The 26,084-nt window shown below is 44.7% G+C and overlaps 1 protein-coding gene across 1 annotated transcript in view; it reads left to right on the top strand.

Moving 5' to 3' along the window:
• The window catches only part of LOC124778008, a 113,393-nt gene that overhangs the window by 55,028 nt on the left and 32,281 nt on the right, over positions 1-26,084 (top strand). The window lies entirely within an intron of this gene.

Here is a 26,084-nt window from a genome sequence, read left to right as displayed (position 1 = left end):
GCGCTGCTGGCAAGCGGGGCGCACTCAGCCCTTGTGAGGCAAACCGAGGAGCTACTTGATTGAGAAGTAGCGACTCCAGTCTCGTAAACTGACATACGAGCGGAAGAGTGGTTTGCTAACTACATGCAACTCTATATCCTAAACCAGCGACGCCTGTGGACTGAAGATGACACGACGGCAGTGTTCATTTTGTTTTTCTAACCCAAGAGGAGTAACAAAAACAGAAGTCAAAAAAGGCAAATAAGATTAAAGAAGGTGTAAACATAGTTGCAGCTTATCATTAACGTTGTTCAGCTTCGGCGTCAAAGAAGCAATGAAGGAATTTTAAAAAAATTCCGAAAGAGGAATAATAGTGCAAGGCGAGCGCATACCAACGACGTGTTTCGCTGGTGATGCGGACCTACTCGCCGGAAATAAAGCAGCCACATTAGTGGTATGAGTGAATGCTTTCTCCTGTCAAGGAAACAAAGTTAGACAGGATGGCCTAAGCGAAGAAGACATTCAGTTGCAACAGTGAAGAACTATTTCTTGAAAGAGAGTCCTACGAGTACCAAATGTCGAGGTGGAAACGTGAAATGTGGCGTTTCTTAAATCAGAAGGAGAAACTCGAAGTTTTTGAAATTAGCTACTAGGACAGCGTGTTAAAAATTAAGTGAACTGATAAGGTACGAAATAAAGAAGGTGAGGAAATAAGAACATTCACCGGTATACTTGGGAAGGCAGGGGAACCAGATCTGTCATTGACTATATCATAAGATATCAGGAATTCAGGAAGGCTGTGAGGGACACACGTGTATTCAGGGGATTCTTTGATGACACTGATCACTATTTAATCTGCGGTGAAATTGGTATTGTGAGGCCGAAAGTGCAGGAGGTCAAGTCCATGTGTAGGAGGATAAGAGTGGAGAAACTTCAGGATGAGGAAATCAGATACAAATACATAACAGTGATCTCAGAAAGGTACCAGTTAGTTGAATGTAGTCAATTGCAGTCACTGGAAAAGGAATGGACAAGGTACAGGGACACAGTACTAGAAGTGGCCAAAGAATGTCTTGGAACAGTAGTGTGTAAAGGTAGGATGAAGCAAACAGCTTGGTGGAATGATACAGTAAAGGCAGCCTGTCAAAGGAAAAAGAAGGCATATCAAAAATGGCTACATACTAGAACTCAGGTAGACAGAGAAAGTTATCTTGAAGGAAGAAACAAAGCCAAACAGATAATTACAGCATCCAAGAAGAAATCATGGGAAGACTTTGGAAACAGGTTGGAGACCTTGGGTCAAGCTGCAGGAAAACCATTCTGGAGTGTAATTAGCAGTCTTCGAAAGAGGGGTAAGAAGGAAATGACAAGTATTTTGGACAGGTCAGGAAAACTGCTGATGAATCCTATTGATGCCTTAGGCAGATGGAGGGAATATTTTGAAGAGTTGCTCAATGTAGGTGACAATACGATCAGTAATGTTTCAGATTTCGATGTACAATGGGACAGGAATAATGATGGAAATAGGATCACATTTGAGGAAGTGGAGAAAATGGTCAATAGATTGCAGTGCAATAAAGTGGCTGGGGTGGATGAAATTAAGTCGGAACTCATCAAATACAGTGGAATGTCAGGTCTTAAATGGCTACAAAGGATAATTGAAATGGTCTGGGAGTCGGGACAGGTTCCAACAGACTGGACGAAAGCAGTAATCACACCAATCTTTAAACATGGAAACAGAAAAGATTGTAACAACTACAGAGGTATCTCTTTGATCAGCGCTGTGGGTAAAATCTTCTCAGGTATTGTTGAAAGGAAAGTGCGAGTATTAGTTGAGGACGAATTGGATGAAATTCAGTGTGGGTTTAGACCTCTTAGAGGTTGTCAGGACCAGATCTTTAGCATACGGCAAATAATGGAGAAGTGTTACGAGTGGAACAGGGAATTGTATCTGTGTTTTATAGATCTAGAAAAGACATATGACAGGGTTCCTAGGAGAAAGTCTACGTGATTATGGAATAGGAGGCGAACTTTTGCAAGCAGTTTACATAGATAGTCAGGCAGCAGTTAGAGCTGACGGTAAATTGAGTCCATGGTTCAGAGTAGTTTCAGGGGTAAGACAAGGCTGCAACCTGTCTCCACTGTTGTTCATATTATTTATGGATCATATGTTGAAAACAATAGACTGGCTGGGTGAGATTAAGATAGGTGAACATAAAATAAGCAGTCTCGCATATGCGGATGACTTAGTTGTGATGGCAGATTCTATTGAAAGCTTGCAACGTAATATGTCAGTGCTAGATCAGAAATGTAAGGACTATGGTATGAAGATTAGCATCTCCAAAACAAAAGTAATGTCAGTGGGAAAGAGATATAAACGGATTGAGTGCCAAATAGGAGGAACAAAGTTAGAACAGGTGGACGGTTTCAAGTACTTAGGATGCGTACTCTCACAGGATGGCAACATAGTGAAAGAACTGGAAGCGAGGTGTAGCAAAGCTAATGCAGTGAGCGCTCAGCTACGATCTACTCTCTTCTGCAAGAAGGAAGTCAGTACCAAGACTAAGTTATCTGTGCACCGTTCAATCTTTCGACCAACTTTGTTGTTGGGAGCGAAAGCTGGGTGGATTCAGGTTACCTTATCAATAACGTTGAGGTTACGGATATGAAAGTAGCTAGGATGATTGCAGGTACTAGTAGATGGGAACAATGGCAGGAGGGTGTGCACAATGAGGAAATCAAAGAAAAACTGGGAATGAACTCTATAGATGTAGCAGTCAGGTCGAACTGGCTTAGATGGTGGGGTCATGTTACACGCATGGGAGAAGCAAGCTTACCCAAGAGACTCATGGGTTCAGCAGTAGAGGGTAGGAGGAGTCGGGGCAGACCAAGGAGAAGGTACCTGGATTCGGTTAAGAATGATTTTGAAGTAATAGGCTTAACATCAGAAGAGGAACCAATGTATGCATTGAATAGGGGTTCATGGAGGAATTTTATAAGGGGGACTATGCTCCAGACTGAATGCTGAAAGGCATAATCAGTCTTAAATGATGATGATGATGAGGAGGAAATAAGTCTATGGAAGATCCTTATTAGAAGAAGTGGGCATCTGCCGAGGCACTTTGATATTGTAAATTTGGTGCTGCAAAGCTTAATAGAAGGAAAAATAATAGGGCTAGACGAAAGCTAGAATATGTAATACAGATTGTGGACAGTGTTGTGTGTTGTAGTTACCTACAGATCAATAAGGTGTGGAGGGTTACGAAAGCAAGGAGGTCAGTAGTAAATCTACTGAAAGACATGAAATAGAGAAAAAAAAAATTAATCGCAGGCGAGTTTTCCTCATCAGGTATAAATTACTCGTACAAATGGCGTGACTCCTACCAGGCTCAGCATTTAGATGTGCTTATCTTGATAAATAGTGTATTCGTAGAGACTCCGTCATCATGGTAATATAGTGGGGATCCGCAGGTGTATACACTTGAATGTGTGAGGTAAAATATTTTCCTGAAAGCAGTCTTCATTGTTCCATCCGTTACATTACCATCGATTTCAGACAGACAAGTTCCATTCATCTGATAGTGGAACGAAACCAGCGATATTCTTCAGGTGAGATGCTACAGGTATTTAGAAAATAGTTTTTTGTATAACCAAGTTCGTTTACACTTAGTAAACTATGTGATGAGAAATGAAATTTTCTGTAAGAGCAAATTCAACGATTAAGAATCAATAAAAAATAAATGAAAAAAAAGAAAGACAGGGACCAATAACGACTGAATACATACTCTATGAGACTAGTCTCAATCGCAAAGTGGCTTAATCACCAAAAGATGGACGTGGCTACTTCGTCGTAATTGAGTGTAAGACCTTCTGTACCTTACTTTGGACTGACTCTCAGGTGATACTGCCATATCTAAAAATTGTTTAACTTTTACCTTCCGGTAGGATAGTATAAGCGTTATGATTAGCGACAATTTCGTTTCGGACCAATATAGTGTATTTGTAACATCATTTATAGCTTTTCTCAATAATGGAAAATAACTGTACTTGCTGCCTGTATCCTTCATGTGTTATTATGATGCGTTATGAGCTTTTGTGAGGTAAGTACATAATATTTAATCATTAGATGTGCAAAATATGTAATAAGCGTGGGTTGCATAGTATGTACCAAAAACTACAATAAAAAATATGAAAATAAATGAACTGTTATTCCAGCGGGGTTGTTTCGTGTACTTCTCCTACTACTGGTGTCGACAAACATCGCATCAGCCTCGAAGATACTGGTGATGGCTCCAACAGCGTCCATTAGCCACCAAAAGGCGTTCCACGTTGTGACAAAGGCACTACTAGAAAGGGGTCATGAAGTCACCTTATTCACATCGGATCCACTCAAGGTGAGCTTTCCCGAAAGTTTCTTCAGTAACCTTACATTACATATAAAGAGACCCAAAATGAACATCCGGCATGATTTCCGAATGCATAAATTCAAAACGGAATTATTTATTTCGATTAAGCCACGCAAAGCAACTTTTTTCTCAAAGGATGGCAAATATTGAATTTTTTTCTTCACATTCCGAAAGTAGTTCCAAACTATAATCTGAAGTACAGATCGGATGTCATCATATTTATGCTTGTAAGGCAAGATTTTCGTATCGGAGCATACTGTGTATGAATTGTTATAGCGACTGATTTTGATGGCATAATAACATCATATTGTTTATAACATTAAGGAATCTTCAGTACGCTCTGCAGATACTGGTTGCTTGAAGAGAGCAATAATGCTACAGACAGTTTAAAACAATCATTTTCTCCAAAACCACTGTTCATTTTCTGAATGACAGTTTCTCAACCGCAGCACGTAAGATACCTTGCAGTTGCCAACCATATTTGCACCTCACACGTTTTTAACATTCCTTACCTCAAAATAAGTCTATGTAAAAGAGACAGTGTTTACTAACGAAGCTCGCTCCCAAGTTTAGGCATTTGGTCACAGAGAGTACATGTGTATTGCCTTTACTCAGACACGAAATTGGAAGGTATGCTCTGAAATGGAAGTATTATCGAATAAATATTCTCGTGTTTCCAACGACGTCAAGTAATTAAAATTACGCAAGCTTTCGTCCAAGCACTCCTTGGCAATTGCCAATTGGTATGACTGCCTGTGGGCTGCTGGTACGCCCCTTATATATACTAGCTGCCGTAAGTGACGTCATTGGTGCCCGCGGAATCATCGTATATTGGCGTATACCGACTCGGCGTTCGATGCACCCGCTTCATCGGCGCAGATCTCTGTATCGCACGGCGTACCGTGCTGAAGGCCACCGTCTCTATTTAGGTTGTTATTGGTGATTTTTATTTCAATGACTCCTTTAGTCAGTCAATCCCAGAAGCCGTTTGTACGAGCCACGACGGATGCTTCGTCAAATTTTATCCGATGTCCGCGTTCTAAAGCATGCTCAACTGAAGCAGATTTCTCGGGGTAGCGTGGGCGATAAAACCTCTCATGGTTCTTCCTGTGTTGTTCCACAGTTCGTACTGTTCGATCGACGTAAGACTGACCACACTCGCAGGGTATCTTTTAGACGGTAGGTGTTCTGACGTCTGCTGCGTCTTCAACTGGTCTCAGTAATGGACGGATTTTCGTCGGAGGGCTGAAGATCGATTTCACCTTGTGTCGTTTCAGCAGGCGGCTTATCTTGACCGACACGGAGCCACAAAATGGCAAGAAAGCAAGTTTTTTTTTTCCTGCTGCTAATCGGTGATCTTGTTCTGAGTCTTTCTTTAAATCACTTCATTTATTTGATGGACGTTACAGCCGTTGATCCTGAAGATTTCGCGTAGGTGGCTCAGCTCAAGAGTCAGGTTATCACCGTCTGATATCATTATTGCATGATGCACCAATGTTAGTGGAACAGTGGTGGGAGATGATGACTAATGGTGTCCAAGTACAGGTCGGTGGGTTTTGTATAGGTGCTGTGGCCAAGGCGTCCATTTAGTTTACGTCGAGGAAGGAAAATCCATTGTCTTTTCCTACCTCCGTGGTAGACTGGATGTTACTGTTAATGTCCTTGAGGTCTCACGTCCTTGGAGCCAAATGACGAACGTGTCGTCAATATGTCGAAAGAAATGTCTAAAGCAATATCCTCAAAATTCTTCATGAACAGGTTTGCTACAGCTGGAGCTAAAGGGCTACCAATATCAATGCCGTCCCTCTGATCGTAATACTCATCATTGTACAGAAAGTAAGAAGACGTAATGCACTCCGTCGTCAGGCCACAAGTGGCCCATTGGGACCATCCGACCGCCGTGTCATCCACAGCTGAGGATGTGGATAGGAGGGGCGTGTGGTCAGCACACCGCTCTCCCAGTCGTTATGATTGTTTTCTTTGACCGGAGCCGCTACTATTGGATTCACGAGGCTGAGTGCAACCCTAAAAATGGCAACACCGCATGGCGGCCCGGATGGTCACCCATCCAAGGTCCGGCCACGCCCGACAGCGCTTAAGCCCCCAGGGGCTCAGCATTCGTTTGCTGGGTACGGGCTTGGCGACCCCGGGGTTCCTGAGCTGGGGACTGGTAAGCGCCGCCAGTCACCTGTCACCGTAACCTCTAAGCATACTTCAACGACCACCGTGCGGCGCGGCGGTGGAATGTTGTGTGTCTCAGGGAATGGGGATCTTGGCTTGACCGCCCGGATCGCGAGGATGGAATAAACCTCTATAAAAAAACCCTCAATCTCAAGGTGTGCTGCGAGCTGATGAGATGCATGGCTGTTGAGGTGGAACAGTCGATAGCGGGCAACCTCTGGGGAACCTGCCGCACCTCAGTTGTATAAGGCTTACCTAGGCACGCGGGGCTCTGTCTAGGTGGACTTCTAGTTCCCTAGCTGGTCATGGGACCGAGATGGATCCTTCGAAATTTTCTATTCTTCCTCCCAGCGGAAAGGGTGGGCCGCTGGAAGGTTCTAACACCCAGTCTCTTAAGAGGGCCCGTGCAGTCAGTCCCCCTGACTCCGGCGCTTCTTTGAAAAGTCCTGTCTTAGGTAACAGAATGCATTCTGGTAATCCGAATGTGTTTCTCATTGTGAAACGGAAGGAGGGTAGTTTCGAGAAGGTTTCGCCCTTCTATATACAAAAGGGATTGGAGGGAATCTGTGGCTCCTTAAAATCGGTGAAGCGCTTACGTAATGGGACCTTGCTAGTGGAAACTTCCACTTCCCAGCAAGCAACTAACCTCCAATCTGCTAAATGCCTTGGAGAGTATGCCATAGACACCGAACTGCACAGCACCTTGAACTATAGCAAAGGTGTTGTGACATGCCGGGATCTAGCTGATATTCCCAAGGAAGAACTGCAACGTGAGTGGGCTCCGGAAGGTATCGTTGATGTCCAACACATCATGAAGAGGGTTGATGGCACTCTTGTCAAATCCGACTCCTTTATTCTGACCTTCAGTAGCACAACACTTCCTGAACATGTTAAAGCTGGCTTCCTTCGCCTTAGTGTGAGGCCTTATTTCCCGGCCCCAATGCGCTGTTTCAAATGCCAGCGTTTTGGGCATACCACCTTAGGCTGTAAAGGCGATGCGACTTGTGGAAACTGTGGTCAGGCTGCTCATGAAGGAGTTGGTTGCTCGTCTCCGGCTAAATGTCTTAATTGCTCTGGGAACCACCCTGTTTGGAGTACGGACTGCCGCATATTTTTAGAGGAACGCAAGGTCCAGGAAATAAAAACAACCAAGCGTATCCCCTATGGTGAGGCCAAGAAGATTTATAAGTCGATGCAACCTCCCACATTTGCTACATCTTTTGCATCCCTGGTACAGAAGCCTACTCCAAAAGTCGATGCCTCAACGCAGACTGAGGTGGTGAGTGTTGGCACTAACACCTGTAGCTGTCAGTGCACTTGCAACGCAGCCAGTGTTCCAGAGCCAGTAGCCCCTACTCGAACGGCAGACAAAAGTACAGTGGCGGACTTGGTCCAGCCCCTCGCACCTTCAACAGCTGAGGTTGTCCCCAAGCCCAGTGCGCCACTTACCACTCCCACATCCGCTCCCCCAAAGTCCATCAAGCCACAGAAAGCTACTGTGCAGCAGCAACAGCGGGTCAAATCCCGTGGTAAACCATCTGACCATGCGGATGTTGTTTTACGCGAGGCTTCATCTGACTCTTCCCCAGAGTTGATGGAGTACGATATATGTGTGGGGCAATCATCTCGTCCCACGCCTGCCCCTCCACTTGCTGCGGTCTCCCCACCCCGTCGGAGAGACAGGATGAAGGTGCTACCCCCAACATAGATGGCTCCCATACTCCAGTGGAACTTGCAAGGGTTCAGGACGCATGTGGAGGAACTTCGTCTACTTTCTCAGGGTAGACCACTGTGTCTCTGTCTCCAGGAGACGTATTTCCATCCATCATACTCCCCTGAGATACGAGGCTATACACTCCACAAAAAGGACGACCTGCGTGGCGAGAGAGCTAGAGGAGGCGTAGGTATTTTCGTCAGGACGGACTACCATTCCTCGCCTCTCTCACTTACGACGACTCTACAGGCCGTCGCTGTGTCCGTGCACGTCCGTCATCCATTGACTGTATGTTCACTTTACTTGCCCTCACCGACCTTCTTACACAGCTCCCTGAGCCATTCATTATTTGTGGTGATTTTAATGCCCACAATGTGCTTTGGGGCTCTGCAATTGCCTGCCCCAGGGGTAGAGCAATTGAGAGGCTTCTCCTGTCATCCTGTGCCTACTTGCTCAATGGAGGACAGAGTACTCATTTCTGCACGGCGACTGGGTCGTTCTCTGCCATTGATCTCTCGCTTTGCTCTCCAGCTCTTGCCGCTAGTGCTCACTGGGAAGTGGTCGCTGACTTGCACGGCAGTGATCATTTCCCAATCTGGATTCACCTGCCAGATGGCGTGGGCCCCGAAAGGAGACCACCACGATGGGCACTCAGTGGAGCTGACTGGACACTTTATAGCCAGTTGGCCCAATTCGAACACTGTGCGAATGTTGAGGTGTGGGTGGATCATATTACCAAAACGGTCCACCATGCCGCTGCGGCATCCATTCCACAGTCCACAGGCCACCGGAAAAGGCCACCTGTGCCTTGGTGGAGTGACGAATGCCGCTCTGCAATCAGGACCAGGCGTGCGGCTCTGCGGCGGTTCAAGTGTCGGCCGACTGCTGAGAATCTTGCAGCCTTTCGGGTGGCGAGGGCGAGATGTCGCCGCATTATTCGTGAGAGCAAGAAGAGGTCGTGGCAAAAGTTCCTGAACACCATTAATCGTTCCATCAAAAGTTCCATTGTGTGGGAGACCATTAGGAGAATTTCTGGCAGAGGAGGGAGGTGCCCCATAGCTGCTGTAATGAATAACGGCACTCTCCACACAGATCCGCGAGACATTGCCCAGACTATGGCAGCATATTTTGCGACAGTTACTGCCACAACCAGTCAGGATCCAGGTTTCCAGCGCCATAGAGCGGTTGCTGAGAGGTGTAGACTGAACTTCCAGCCCACCTCTCATGAAGTTTACAACTGCCCTTTTTCTATGTGGGAGCTGGAGTCTGCATTGTCTGGAGCTCGTGACACTTCCCCTGGTCACGACAGGATCCATTACAGTATGCTATGGCACCTCACAATGCGCAACAAAGAAATCCTCCTCGCACTTTTTAATGCCATTTGGGCGTCGGGTCACTTTCCTGACGCGTGGCGTGAGGCAGTTTTAATCCCTTTTTTAAAACCTGGGAAAGACCGCTAGAGCCCAAGTAGCTACCGTAGTATTGCCCTCACTAGTTGCATAGGGAAGACCTTGGAGCGGATGGTCAACCGCCGCCTTGTCTGGATGTTAGAATCCCGGCAACTACTTAGTCGCTATCAGTGTGGTTTCAGGAGGTTTCGTTCCACCTTCGATAACCTTGCCCTCCTGGAGGCGGCTATCCAACAAGCTTTCCTACGCCGTCATCACCTTATAGGTGTATTTTTCGACATCGAGAAGGCCTACGATACCACTTGGTGGCGTCTCATCCTGGAGCAGCTTCACGAATGGGGTTTTCGTGGTTGTCTTCCTCTTTTTATTCAGTCTTTCCTCTCGCCACGATATTTTAGATACCGAATTGGTGACGTCCTGTCTGATCGCTTTGAGCAGGAGAACGGTGTCCCTCAGGGTAGCGTTTTAAGTGTGACTCTGTTTGCCATCGCTATTAATCGCATTACGTCCATGGTGAAAAGTCCTGTCCAGTGTTCTTTGTTTGTGGATGATTTCTCTTTGTTCTGCTCTTCTTCAAGCCTTGCAGCGACAATTCGTCAGTTGCAACTTACGATTAGGCGTTTGGATGACTGGGCGCTGAAGAGTGGATTTAAGTTTTCCACCGAGAAGTCTGTATGTGTTCTTTTTAACCGTTCTCGTTCGATTTTCACCTTTCCTGAGTTGCGCTTGAGGGACACTATTCTTTCTTTTAAAGACACGGTGAGATTTCTGGGGCTCATTTTCGACTCGAGGCTCACGTGGTTACCTCATCTTAAAGACCTGAAACGGCGGTCGCTTCAGGCTTTAAGCATTTTAAAATGTCTTAGCCACAGTACATGGGGAGCTGACAGGACTTGTCTGCTCCATTTTTACAGGGCGTTTGTGCGATCTCGGCTCGATTATGGGTGCACGGTGTGTGGGTCTGCGAGGCCTTCGTACTTAAGGATTTTGGACGTTGTCCACCATGAAGGGCTGCGGTTGGCCACTGGGGCATTCCGAACTAGCCCCATACCAAGCCTTTGTGTAGAGGCTGGTGAACCGCCACTTCATATGCGGCGACGGCTACTTACGGTACGCCAGGCGTATAAAACTTTGTCCACACCGTACACACCTGCATACCATACCGTTGCTCAGCCTCCTCTGGCACGGTTATTTCATAACCGGCAACGTGCGACGCAGCCCTATGGGATTCGCGCACAGGATTGCCTCGCTGCAATGTCTATGGCTGGTCTTCGTGTTTTACGTCGCGGTTGGAGCAGATCTCCACCTTGGCTCCTCCGGAGACCCAAACTTATTTTAGATTTGACTCGTTTTAAGAAGGATGGCACGCCAGATTTTACATTCCAGTCACTTTTTTTTAACATTTTAGATGTGCATCACGGTTTCACTGTCGTTTACACTGATGGCTCCAAACAGGAGAATTTCCTTGGCTGTTCTGTGGTGTTCCCTGACCATGTTACCCTGCTGAATATACCGTTTTCGCAGCGGAGCTCCACGCGATCCTGACGGCACTGGAGCAGATGCATCGTGTTCGGGGCGATCGATTTCTTCTCAGCTCCGATTCTCTTAGTGCCTTACAATCGCTGCAGAACCTGTACCCGGCTGAAGAGATGGTCCAGCTGATACATAGCCAACTGTACTTGCTCCAACAGCGGGGTAAAGAGGTATCCTTCTGCTGGGTGCCTGGTCTTGTCGGCATCTGGGGCAATGAACAGGCTGATCGGGCTGCCAAGGAGGCCTGCAGAGAGCAGGATGTGGTCCAGTGTCCTATCCCCTTGCAGTCAGTCATCGCTGCACTCCACAGGAAGTGCATGGAGTTGTGGGAGGACGAATGGCTGGCGGTGACGGCCAATAAACTGCGGTCGGTAAAGTCAACCACTCGGCCGTGGCGTTCCTCCTGTCGGTTGCTCAGGCGGGAAGAGGTGGCCCTCACACGTCTTCGGATCGGGCACTGTCCTCTGACGCATAGCTATTTATTATGGCGGGAGGATCCTCCGTTTTGTGATGCTTGTGGCGTGCACATCTCTGTCCGCCACATTTTAACAGACTGCATTTTATACCGTGATGCAAGGGCAGAAGCACAAGTTAATGAGGATCTGCCTTCTGTTTTAGCTAATGATGAGACGTGTGTGTCTAGGGTTTTTAAGTTTTGTGACGTGTCTGGACTCTGGCCTAAACTTTTAGGCTGGAGGTTTTAGTGTATTGCAGAGTGGCTGACTCCTCCCTTTTTTTCCTTGCGGTCAGCCGGCCACTTCCATCTGCTACATTGTTTTAGCCCCCTCTCTCGTTTTCTTCCTGTGTTGTCCATGTTTTACTGCTGACGCCCTGCTTCATCCCACGCTTCGGTGTGGGTGAGCACATCTTTTCCGATGATTGTTTCCCGTGTTTTATGTTCCGTTTTATGTAAATATTCTGAGCTTTTTTTGTTTCCTTGACACCCGTCTCACTATGATACTGAACGGGCGCTGAAGACCTTGCTGTCGTGCGCCCACAAAACCCCTCTACAACAACAACTACAGCGCTTAACTTCGGTGATCTGACGGGAACCGGTGCACCCACTACGGCAAGGCCGTTGCCGAGATGACGTAAGACTGTGCCTAAATAGAGCGAGCACTTCACTTACAAAGAACTTGGATACTAGGCCGAAACAGTCTTGGACAGGCACATTCGTAAACAGCACCACAACATCAAAACTGACCATAATGTCTTCCTCACTGTCAAAGATAGTTAATTCGGTTAATATAATCTGCTGAATTTCTGGTATGATTTTCGCAGTGTCCCATACGTGGATCGAGGAGGTTGGTCATTTATTTCACCAATTTGTATGTTGGTGAACCAGTGGTGGATACGATTAGGTGAAATGGCGTCTCAACATTGTGGATCTACGGTAAAGCATAAGCAACAAGTTGACTACGTGCCTGTGGGAGAAATTCTTGACCACTGTGTCTTCCAAAGAAGACCGTTTGGGAAGTTCAGACGTCTTTCTTATTATGCTCGATGTTGGGTAGCGTGGGAGTTTCGGATAAATATCTTTGTCCAGTGAGGCTCAGATCTTCGTAATCCTCGTATTCGACAATTACATCTCCCTGTACATATCTACTAAAGCTGTAAAACAACAGTCTTTCTATTGAAAACTGTTGTCGCTTTGTTCTCGGCGAAAACTGGCAGGCACTCAACCTCGCTTTACATTACAGAATCCAAAATATTAACATGCGGAATGAGATGATAATTATCTGGTTGTCGCAATCCTTCTACTAGCATAATGGTAGAGCTAGCAGAACAAGCAACTCTGCTATTTTAGACAATGATAGAAGATCACATACAAGTGGTAATCATAATATACATATTGACAATAATGGACAATTGAAGCTGCTAGAAGGAGGATTATCATAATTAATAATTTTAGACAAAATGTCTATAGAACTACAGCGATTACTTCCCCTTGAATGTAACAACACTTCCAGTCGCGCTTATTTCATGTAACTGTTTTCAGCGCATTAGGTCAGTAGACTGTCATCAGACTACAGTACAGGCAGCAAGACGTGTGCATAGCGTGAGTATGGAGTGGTATCAATCAATGATGAGTCGAGAAAGACGCCTGATCAACAGGTGCCTGCCAGTATCCAGTATTGCCTCGATGCCCACATCCCCACTGCCTTAAATATTGTCTGATGTATCCTATTTAGCGCCTCGTGATGACTGGCTGTTGTGTGATGTCCTTAGGTTAGTTAGGTTTAAGTAGTTCTAAGTTCTAGGGGACTGATGACCATAGATGTTAAGTCCCATAGTGCTCAGAGCCATTTCAATCATATCCTATTTAGCGAAAACGACGATATGAACATAAAAAAGCACGATTGAAACGCTTTTTACAAGCAAGATCCTAATTAAGACAATCAAATCAGCTATAATCGTAGGCGCAACAATGGTCACAGTCGTGCTACTCGAAACAGTTGAAGACGAAGTTTGGTTTTCAAGAAGAGTAATGATCAGTCAAGGAATTACAACAATTACAAACAGGTTGTAGCTGGTAGAAGTCACAACAATCAAGTAATGTTATCGTGATGAAGGAGCCAACCATTTGATAGTCACATAGCATTTTTTTTTTTCAGCAACGTCTCACTCAAACGTTTTAATATTTGTAGGCAGAAACCCTGGTTAATTGCAGAACCTCGGTGAAAAACAGCTTCGTTAACTATCCATTAATGGCGGTAAGAAATGAAGCATAAAGTTTTTCACCATAGTTATCATTTTAATTCCTTCAGCTTTGGAGACGAAGCAGTACACCGGCCCAACTGGTTCTTAAAAAGTGAAGCAAGGTTATAAGTTAACGGCCCTTCTACGGTGTGGCCATTCGAGATGGAGCAGGAGCTCTGATGGGAAAGAATGGGAGAAGACATCGTCCATGTCCTTAGCAAACGAACCATCGCAGCATTTATCTTAAGCGGTTTGGAAAAAATGACATAGAACCAAAAATTCGGGTGTTCAAACGGTGTAAAATGTCTTCTCGCTTATTAGTATATATCACGGTCCTCTCTAAAACCAGCTGTATTGATGTAAGTGCTGTGATCGGACTAATGTTTATGCAACACAGCTTAGAGTGGTCTCCTTACTCCCAAGGAACATGCACCACAAGTCTAAAAATGGGACCGTGTGCCTACTGGTAAATGCCCCATCATAATCACCAAACTTGTCAGTTCTAATAGATATGAAAAGGATTTGAAAAGAGACACTGATTTTATAGAACTGGATATTTTTTTTGTGTCTAGTACAAGACACGGTACACGTTTATAACGTTTCTGCCCGCACGTACTAACTTTCACTCTTATTGTACCTTGACATTAATTTTCTGAGGTAATAACAGCTTCAACCGATCTTTACTAACGACTCGTTTCTAATATCGATAAGTTCTCGATCCCGTGCACGAAAACTGCAACATTCATCGTTTTACTGAACTTCTTACGGCGCGTGGGCATGTATCCTGCATATATGTCTGGCTTCCACCCACGACTCCCCAATACACTCACTTCCGCACCATCTGCAAATCCTGGAGAAAACCGAGCTTTTCGATCTCTGGGGATTCCCCTGGTGACAATGCTACTGCGCTAGGTCGCTGCATATAATATACAGATATCGACACTCAAAGAGTAAACTATATCTGTAACTTTACAACGGGGATTTGACAGACTTCATCTGTAATGTACGTTCTGGCCCTTATACGCTGCACCGCCTCGCTCCGTTCAGTTGTTACTTGTTTTGTGGGTTACAGTCACAAAACCGCCTCGCATCAAGGTTTTCTTTTACAAAAGTTTACTTTTAGGTGATTGTTCCGGTTTGTCTGCAACGGTAAAATGAACAATGAACAATGTTTATGAAAACAATCACTCACAAGTATACTTGACTGAAACTTCCTCGTTGATGACACCTGATGAGCTGACTCAGAAGGGACGCCTAGCAGTGAAGCCCTTCAATGAATTCTAACAGCGCTCCCGGCCCCTGGACGCTTCTCTCTTCCCACTCTGGGCCATAAAAATATTTGTACACACAGCTTGACGTAAACACACATAGATGGCAAAAAGTAAAGGGTTCAGCAACAAGTCGCAAATAGTGTTTATTGTGTATCCAGATTTGAGTCACTAGGTGGCCTTCTTCAGTGCTAAAAGACATAAAGAACCAGTTACAGTAAGGTAATACGTATGCCTATTTAATGTACAGTTTAACATTTTAGTCAGTCATCAAATACGTACCAATAAATGTAACGATTTGAACCCCATACATGCACATGGACTCAACTGGACTATTGACGTCGTAGGTTGAGTTTCCAAAGAGGCCACTGTTTACGATTAGAACACAACTGTTTTCAGTTTACGTCATGCCAATCTACAGTGCCCTAATTAAACGTGCGATGCGTTGACGACATGGATTAACTTTATTTTACAATTACTATATTTCATTAGTTTTTATTTTTAAAATTTAAATACGCAAAACAAAAATTGGTGGTTATAACTACGCGTAACAAGAGTGACTAATGTTTCACTGTTATCCATGGTGATAGTTGTGTGAATTAGTGGCATCCGTTATTACTGCACACTTTACAACTGAACATAGCTTTAAAAAATACGAAACATCTTCAAAATACTTACGTTACAATATTTATTAAAATTGTGTGACATACTAAGCACAGCTGAAGGAACTGGAACAGTCAAGATGGGTGTTGTAAGTTATCGTACCAGCTGCGATAAGTCAAAACGACCAGAAATCTTTTTGCTTAAATATTACCTCGTAAATTACATATAAAAATACATTGTAATTCACACATCTTCGTGTTACAACTAGTAAACTTTCAACTACATCATGCAATAATGTAGACAATACATCGTGTTTGTCTCCAGAAGCTGTGTATTCATAAGTGACCTGAAGGAGTATAATCATATCTAGATTGTTATTATCATTTCAGTGCGTCGGTTAGGACCCGACCGATGTGGGCGAATCCCGTAACTGGGAGTTTCTCGTGGCTTGTTCATTAAGCAGCGTTCTGCGTGACGATGGCTGTTGACGCCGGTTCTTTGTGGCCGAGCGGTTCTAGGCGCTACAGTCTGGAACCCCGCGACGGCTACGGTCGCAGGTTCGAATCCTGCCTCAGGCATGGATGTGTGTGATGTCCTTAGGTTAGTTAGGCTTAAGTAGTTCTACGTTCTAGGGGACTGATGCCCTCAGAAGTTAAGTCCCATAGTGCTCAGAGCCATTTCAACCATTTGGCTCTTGGCAAAAGACTTCCAATTCCTACAAGAGGTCCATACGCCTTCCCTTATCACATCAATGGACATCCCCATGTATGAGAACAAAACTGGTTCACTACGCCCACTTTCAAGATGGTGGGCAGCGAAAATAGATCTCTTTCTAACTTGAAACTTCCTAGCACATTAAAACTGTGTGCCCGACCGAGACTCGAACTCGGGACCTTTGCCTTTCGCGGGTAAGTGCTCTACCAACTGAGCTACCGAAGCACGACTCATGCTCGGTACTCACAGCTTTACTTCTGCCAGTACCTCGTCTCCTACCTTCCAAACTTTACAGAAGCTCTCCTGCGAAACTTGCAGAACTAGCACTCCTGAAAGAAAGGATATTGCGGAGACATGGCTTAGCCACAGCCTGGGGGATGTTTCCAGAATGAGATTTTCACTCTGCAGCGGAGTGTGCGCTGATATGAAACTTCCTGGCAGATTAAAACTGTGTGCCCGACCGAGACTCGAACTCGGGACCTTTGCCTTTCGAGGGCAAGTGCTCTACCTGACGCCACAGAGACATAGCTGTCTTTCAGTTACATTTGACGTGTAGTGGTCCAAACTGGTCAATAAATTAACTGAAAATAGACGCTCGGGAAACAACTATTGCATTGTGACATGGTTAAGTCTGCGAAAGCGAGTAGAGCACTTGCCCGCGAAAGGCAAAGGTCCCAAGTTCGAGTCTCGGTCGGGCACACAGTTTTAATCTGCCAGGAAGTTTCATATCAGCGCACACTCCGCTGCAGAGTGAAAATCTCATTCTGGATCTTTCTAACTTCATTGCACACTTTATTGAAATGGAGTATAGTGTACCAATTTTGTCCTCAAACGGTTTTACTAACAATATTGTTGACTTAGGTATTCTGAACAGATTTCTTGTGTTTTATGCACTGTGCTTAGTTGTAAAACGTGCTGCAGTAAACGGATGCCTTTGGTTAGTTCACACAACTACCAAAATGTATAATTGTAAAATACTGGTCACTGTTATTCGTTACAGCCACCGCGTTTGTTTTATGTACTTAAGTTCTAAAAATTATAAACTAGGGAAATACATGAATTGTAAAATAAAGTTAATCCGCGTCGTCAACGCATCACACTTTTCATGAGTGCGCTGCAGAGTCGTATGACGTACACCGAGGCCAGTGTATTGTATCTGTAGACAACGGCCTCAGTGGGAACTCATCGTCCGACATGAGTAATCTGGTTTGGACAATTCCCATGTATTTGACTGTAACGTCTTAACGTACATTTAGTGTTATGAATTTTATGATTAAATGACATTTTCATCTGGTACAACTGCACATTTAATAAGTATCCACGTTACCTTACTGTAAATAGTTCTACACGTCTTTTAGCAATGAAGGAGGCCGTAGAGAGACCGAAATCTGGGTATGCAGTAAACATTATTTGCCACTGACTACTCTGCAGGTTACTGATTGACGTACACTACTGGCCATTAAAATTGCTACACCACAAAGATGACGTGCTACAGACGCGAAATTTAACCGACAGGAAGAAGATGCTGTGATATGCAAATGATTAGCTTTTCAGAGCATCCACACAGGGCTGGCGCCGGTGGCGACACCTACAACATGCTGACAGCAGGAAAGTTTCCAACCGATTTCACATACACAAACAGCAGTTGACCGGCGTTGTCTGGTGAAACGTTGTTGTTATGCCTCGTGTAAGGAGGAGAAATGCGTACCATCACGTTTCCGACTTTGATAAAGGTCGGACTGTAGCCTATCGCGATTGCGGTTTATCGTATCGCGACATTGCTGCTCGCGTTGGTCGAGATCCAGTGACTGTTAGCAGAATACGGAATCGGTGGGTTCAGGAGGCTAGTACGGAACGCCGTGCTGGATCCCAAAGGCCTCGTATCACTAGCAGTCGAGACGACAGTCGTCTTATCTGCATGGTTGTAACGGATCGTGCAGCCACGTCTCAATCCCTGAGTCAACAGATGGGGAAGTTTGCAAGACAACAACCATCTGCACGAACACTTCGACGACGTTTGCAGCGGCATGGACTATCAGCTCGGAGACCATGGCTGCGGTTACCCTTGACGATGCATCACAGACAGGAGCGCCTGCGATGGTGTACTCAACGACGAACCTGGGTACACGAATGGCAAAACGTCATTTTTTTTCGGATGAATCCAGGTTCTGTTTACAACATCATGATCGTCGCATCCGTGTTTGGCGACATCGCGGTGAACACACATTGGAAGCGTGTATTCGTCTTCGCCATATTGGCGTATCACCCGGCGTGATGGAATTGGATGCCATTGGTTACACGTCTCGGTCACCTCTTGTTCGCACTGATGGCACTTTGAACAGTGGACGCTACATTTCAGATGTGTTACGACCCGTGAGTCTACTCTTCATTCTATCCCTGCGAAACCCTACATTTCAGCAGGATAATGCACGACCGCGTGTTGCAGTTCCTGTACGGGCCTTTCTGGATACAGAAAATGTTCGACTGCTGCCCTGGCCAGCACATTCTCCATATCTCTCACCAGCTGAAAAAGTCTGGTCAATGGTGGCCTAGCTTCTGGCTCGCCTTAATACACCAGTCACTACTCTTGATGAACTGTGGTATCGTGTTGGAAGCTGTATGGGCAGCTCTACCTGTATACGCCATCCACGCTCTGTTTGACTCAATGCCCTGGCGTATCAAGGCCGTTATTACGGCCAGAGGTGGTTGTTCTGGGTACTGATTTCTCAGGATCTATACACCCAAATTGCGTGAAAATGTAATCACATGTCAGTTCTAGTATTATATATTTGTCCAATGAATACCCGCTCATCATCTGCATTTCTTCTTGGTGTAGCAATTTTAATGGCCAGTAGTGTAAATACAGTCGCTGGGCACATCTACTTCCCAATGGAATCAATCCTGACGCCACAGAGACATAGCTGTCTTTTAGTTACATTTGACGTGTAGTGGTCCAAACTGGTCAATAAATAAACTGAAAATAGACGCTCGCGGAACAACTATTGCATTGTGACATGGTTAAGTCTGCGAAAGGGAGTGTTTAAACTCTATAACGTGTTGTGTGGAAGTCACGGTGGAACACGTATTGATACCTACTGAGTAAATCTATGTCTTGTGTCAGCTGTTTCGATGTACTACATCACGACTAGGCCACTAGGTATCATATTACCTTTTATAAGCACTCCTGACAAAAAGAGAAACATTCTGATAATAGTCAGTAACACAGCCTCTAGCTATGAGAATGGTTTCATCTTCGCTATGAAGAGAGTAAAAAAAAATTGCTTCAAGTATGCCATATCCAGATAAAGCCATTCACTGGCTATTATATCCGTACAGCTACCCTGATTGCGAGGGTACTAATTGCTGCTTTCTACCCGCTTTTCCAGATGGAGACAGACCTTTTCTATGGCATTAAGATGCGCTGATTTAGTGGGGCAGTAGATGTACAGCAGAAAGCCTGACTTTTCGTCAAACCTAGGAGGTGCGCGCCCAGCCATTCTAGACACGGTCCAACTCATGAGTAGAGACTGAGGTGGTTAAAATCAAGGGATACCTCCTACCATCGTGCCGGATGTCCTTTTTCCCCAGGTACTGCAGCAACCTGACCTGTCGTAGTCTCAACAAGATGTCTGAAATCCCCTGCAGAAGTACTGAGCCAAACTCCGTAATTTCGAAAGTGATGCCGGTTCAGGGTTTTGTGCACGCACTAACCTCTCATTTATGTTTCACAAGCTGAGACATCGTCGCAAAAAAACAGTGATCCGTACATGTAATACGTTTCCTTTAATTTACGTCTATGGTCACAAAATGTTTTGTTAACAGATTACCGGTTTCGGCCTTCAATGACCATCATCAGAGCTGTTTGTTTTTATGAAACATATCTACATCTACATCTATACTCCGCAAGCCACCCAACGGTGTGTGGCGGAGGGCACTTTACGTGACACTGTCATTACCTCCCTTTTCTTTTCCAGTCGCGTATGGTTCGCGGGAAGAACGACTGTCTGAAAGCCTCCGTGCGTGCTCGAATCTAATTTTATATTCGTGATCTCCTCGGGAGGTATAAGTAGGGGGAAGCAATATATTCGATACCTCTTCCAGAAACGCACCCTCTCGGAACCTGGCGAGCAAGATACACCGCGATGCAGAGCGCCTCTCTTGCAGAGTCTGCCACTTGAGTTTGCTAAACATCTCCGTAGCGCTATCACAGTTACCAAATAACCCTGTGACGAAACGCGCCGCTCTTCTTTGGATCTTCTCTATCTCCTCCGTCAACCCGATCTGGTACCGATCCCACACTGATGAGCAATACTCAAGTATAGGTCGAACGAGTGTTTTGTAAGCCACCTCCTTTGTTGATGGACTACATTTTCTACGGACTCTCCCAATGAATCTCAACCTGGTACCCCCCTTACCAACAATTTATTTTATATGATCATTCCACTTCAAATCGTTCCGCACGCATACTCCCAGATATTTTACAGAAGTAAATGCTACCAGTGTTTGTTCCGCTATCATATAATCATACAATAAAGGATCCTTCTTTCTATGTATTCGCAATACATTACATTTGTCTATGTTAAGGGTCAGTTGCCACTCCCTGCATCAAGTGCCTATCCGCTGCAGATCTTCCTGCATTTCGCTACAATTTTCTAATGCTGCAACTTCTCTGTATACTACAGCATCATCCGCGAAAAGCCGCATGGAACTTCCGACACTATCTACTAGGTCATTTATATATATTGTGAATAGCAATGGTCCCATAACACTCCCCTGTGACACGCCAGAGGTTGCTTTAACGTCTGTAGACGTCTCTCCATTGATAACAACATGCTGTGTCCTGTTTGCTAAAAAATCTTCAATCCAGCCACACAGCTGGTCTGATATTCCGTAGGCTCTTACTTTGTTTATCAGGCGACAGTGCGGAACTGTATCGAACGCCTTCCGGAAGTCAAGGAAAATAGCATCTACCTGGGAGCCTGTATCTAATATTTTCTGGGTTTCATGAACAAATAAAGCGAGTTGGGTCTCACACGATCGCTGTTTCCGGAATCCACGTTGATTCCTACAGAGTAGGATAATGGTCATTGTAGACCGAAACCAGTAATCTGTTAACAAAAAATTTTGTGACATATGTAAATTAAAGGAAACTCTCAATTATATCCCACAAACGTTTGGTGGGATTCACGTCGGACGATATGGGCGGCTAACATTCGCTCGATCTGCCCAGAATATTCTTTAAATCATTCGCGACAAATTTTGGCCCGGTGATATGTGCATTCACATGAGGTCGATGAATGGCTGCATATGATATCCAGGTAGGCGAACATTACAGTTCCCAGTCAATGATCGATTCACAGGACCCAGTCCATTCCATGTAAACATAGACCACGACATTCTGTAGCCACCACCAGCTTGATGACAGCTTGAGTTCATGACTTCGTAGGTTCTGCTCTCAGTCGAACCCTACCATCGGTTCCTGGCAGCTGAAATCTGGACTCATCTGAGCAGGCCACAGGTTTCCAGTCGTCTAGGGTCCAACCGATATGGAGCCTAGGAGAGGCAATGTAGGCGATGCAGTGCTGTTATCACAGGCATTCGATTCTATCGTCTGCTGCCACAGCCAATTAGCGCCAAATTTCGTCGCGCTGTCCTAACTGATTCGTTCATCGTACGTCCCACATTTATTTATATGGTTATTTCACGCATTGTTGCTTGTCTGTTAGCACTGACATCTCTACATAACGCCGCTGCACTCGGCCGTTAAGTGAAGGCCGTCGGCCACTGCGTTGTCGTGGCGAAAGGTAACACCTTAAATTCTGTATTCTGTGCATACTCTTGAGACTGTGGATCTCGGTATACTGAATTCCCTAACGATTTCCAAAATGATATATCGCAAGCCTCTAGCTCCAACCGCCATTTCGTGTTTAAAGTTTGTTAACTCCCTTCGTGCGACCATAATCACGTCGAAAATCTTTTCACTTATATCATCTGTGTACGAATGACAGGTCCAGCAATGCATACCGTATTGTAACTTCTGCACACAATACTGCCACCATCTTTATACGTGTCTATCGCTAACCCATTCTTTTATCACTTCACTATATTGTAGAAAGTGCAGCACTTGTTCACCCAATATTTTGAAATAAACCTCTGGTTCAGTCTCCCGGTAACCACAATGAGTAGTTCCAAGAAATGGTACGAAAAATACTCTCAGAGCATAACAGAATAACCTGTATACGCCACACATGCGGTTTAAATGCATATGAGTCCGTCGCTACAATTGACACATTGCATCATCTGAAAATAGTGAATCCTCGGACCACGTTGTATGCCCCCAGTGAGCTCTTGTCCGTTTTCTGTATTGTTTAGTCCACTGAAGACATGAAATTTTGTTGTCTGCTGTGAGCAATGGCCTTTTTCTGGGTACCTAATATCCATTGCAAGCGGATCCTTTCGCAACGTTCGCTCGGAAAATGGATGACATAGAACTGTATTCACTGACAACAGTAATACTTGGCAATCGTCTCCGACAACTGTCTGTTAGAATACCTTTAGGGGCACTGTTCTTATGTCGTGTCACGTGGCCATACAGCAGTCCTTGTAGAGAGTTTGTACATTCTGCATTGAAACTTCAAGGTGCTGAAAATGAGTTTTAACTGCAAAATATTCCAAAAAGCGGCACAAATAAAATGTACAGCTTGCTCTTCCAAGTTTGAGGCAAATGACGAAAATAGAGAAGTGTTCGAGAAGGTATTGGTTTCTCAAATAAAGCTGTTTTGTGTCAGCCGTCACATGCATACACTTCGAATGCCTGCTCACAGCAAACATTTCAAAGATAGATACCCTCAATGAAATACGGTTCTGCCTTGAGAAAACACAAGTTTTCTTGTTTTAGTACCCACACATGTTTCGGACAATTTTCTCCAACTTCAATGAATTCATTTATTCTCTGTTAAATAACATATAAAGAATTTACCCATTGCAGTACATACCAGTTTTTGAAATTACAGTATTTACATTAATAAAAGTTCTGACGCAAATATTAGCAGGAAAAGTAAATGTATACCTTCGTGTTACATTACGGTCTCCATAAGCCTACTTGATACTTGCAACACAGCTGTAATTATTGCCTTCCAGTATATCATCTGCTATTAATAAGTGTTTATGGATATTTTGCTACGTAACTTAGCAAATTTTAGGCCCAATTTGAAATACCGATATAATTTTCTTTTCTAATGATTTTTCCCTTCTCTATTTCCTTTTTTATAATATTACTGATCTTAAATGACGTTGTGTTGTCAACACAGATTTGCTATTTTACTATCTGATTAGCGTTTCTAAGTTGCAATGCTATTTTTCGGAAAATGTTTAGAATAATGTGCTGATTGTGATTAGGCCTTGTGAAATGGTGAGTGGGGATGGGGCAGGCTAAGTATGTCTGTGTGTGTGTGTGTGTGTGTCATTACTTTTGTAGATGTGGCCTCTTCGTGGACTCACCTCCTGGAGGACGACCGTACAAATTCGCGTGCAGCCATTCAGATTGAGGTTTCCCGTGATTTCCCGGAATCTATTCAGGCAAATGTCGAAATGGTTCCTTTGAAATGGCGCGGCCGATTTCCTTCCCTACCTTAACACCATCCGAGTTTGTGCTTCATCCCCAATGACCTCGACGAGACGTCACACCCAGTCTTCCTTCTTTCCTCATAACAAACGCTCTTCCACTGTTTGCGTGATGTTCACTCGCTCCGACAACTGGTTCTGGCTGTTCTGGGCGGAGGTTTTGAATTCTGTAGTAACATTGGGCTTTGGGTGTATGTTTATTTGCTTGTTAATAGGTTTATTTGTTGCTTTGTCTGAGTGTGTGTGTTTGTGTTACACGTGTTTTAGAGCTGAGAACAAGTTTTCAACGAATAGTGCTGTGTATCCAAAATTGCCACCCAGAACACCTAGAACGGAATGGCTGAAAAATACTTAGTCGCCCCTCTCCCCACTCACCATTTCACAACGCCTGGTCACAATCCGCAAATAGGCCTGCTTATACACAGTTTTCGAGCAATAGTTCTGTAACCTAAAAACGCTCGACGAACGGTGAAAGAGCGAATCTGCGTTGACAACACATCATAATATAATAATAGTAATGTTATAAAAAAGGAAACAGAGAAACAAAAGAGAAGAAAACATCAGTAGATATTGGATCTAAAATTTGGCACATTACGTAACTGAAGATTTATAAAGGCTTATTAATTGCAGATGATGTACTGGAGGGCAATCACTACAGCCATGCTGTAAATATCAAACAGTCACACGAACACCGTTCTGTAATACTAAGATATATATGCTTCCCGTTAATATTTCTGCCAGTATTTTTATTAATCAGGCGACTGAAAACTTAATAACTGAGGTGTATCACAACACATAAATTCTTTATATATTATGCAACAGAGAATAAATGAACATACTGAAGATGGAGAAATTTCTCTGTAACATACATGAGTGAGAAAAATTGTGTTTTCTCAGGGTAGAACCACATTTCCATATTAGATGTCAGGAAGAAAACGCCGACATGAAAAGAGCTTCAGCAACAAAATGATAGATAGCCTCAGTTGTTTTAAAGCAAACACCTATCAGGGCATTTAGAACGTTCCTAATGCACTACTAGCGTCATATGCAACCACCAGAAGAGAGACGATAACTTCTTAGTGAAGAATAAGGCACATTACTGGCAATTAAAATTGCTACACCACGAAGATGACGTGCTACAGACGCAAAATTTAACCGACAGAAAGAAGATGCTGTGATATGCAAATGATTAGCTTTTCAAAGAATTCACACAAGGCTGGCGCTGGTGCCGATACCTACAACGTGTTGACATGAGGCAAGTTTCCAAATGATTTCTCATACACAAACAGCAGTCGACCGGCGTTGCCTGGTGAAACGTTGTTGTGATGCCTCGTGTTAGGAAGAGAAACGCTTACCATCATGTTTCCGACTTTGATAAAGGTCGGATTGTAGCCTATCGCGATTGCGGTTTATCGTATCGCGGTATTTCTGTTCGCGTTGGTAGAGATCCAATGACTGTTAGGAGAATGTGGAATCGGTGGGTTCAGGAGGGTAATACGGAACACCGTGCTGGATCTCAACGGCCTCGGATCACTAGCAGTCGAGATGATAGGCATCTTATCCGCATAGCTGTAACGGATCGTGCAGCCACGTCTCGATCCCTGAGTCAACAGATGGGGACGTTTGCAAGACAACAACCATCTGCACGAACAGTTCGACGACGTTTGCAGCAGCATGGACTATTAGCTCGGAGACCATGGCTGCGATTACCCTTGCCGCTGCATCACAGACAGGAGCGCCTGCGATGGTGTACTCAACGACGAACCTGGGTGCACGAATGGCAAAACGTCATTTTTCGGATGAATCCAGGTTCTATTTACAGCGTCCTGATGGTCGCATCCGTGTTTGGCGACATCGCAGTGAACGCACATTGGAAGCGTGTATTCGTCATCGCCATACTAGCGTATCAGCCGGCGTCATGGTATGGGGTGCCATTGGTTCACGTCTCGGTCAC

The sequence above is a fragment of the Schistocerca piceifrons genome, chromosome 2 (genome assembly GCF_021461385.2).
Source record: "Schistocerca piceifrons isolate TAMUIC-IGC-003096 chromosome 2, iqSchPice1.1, whole genome shotgun sequence".
Taxonomy (NCBI): Eukaryota; Metazoa; Arthropoda; class Insecta; order Orthoptera; family Acrididae; genus Schistocerca; species Schistocerca piceifrons.
The sequence above is the reverse complement of the archived record's forward strand: the minus strand, read 5'-3'. Positions and strand labels throughout refer to the sequence as shown.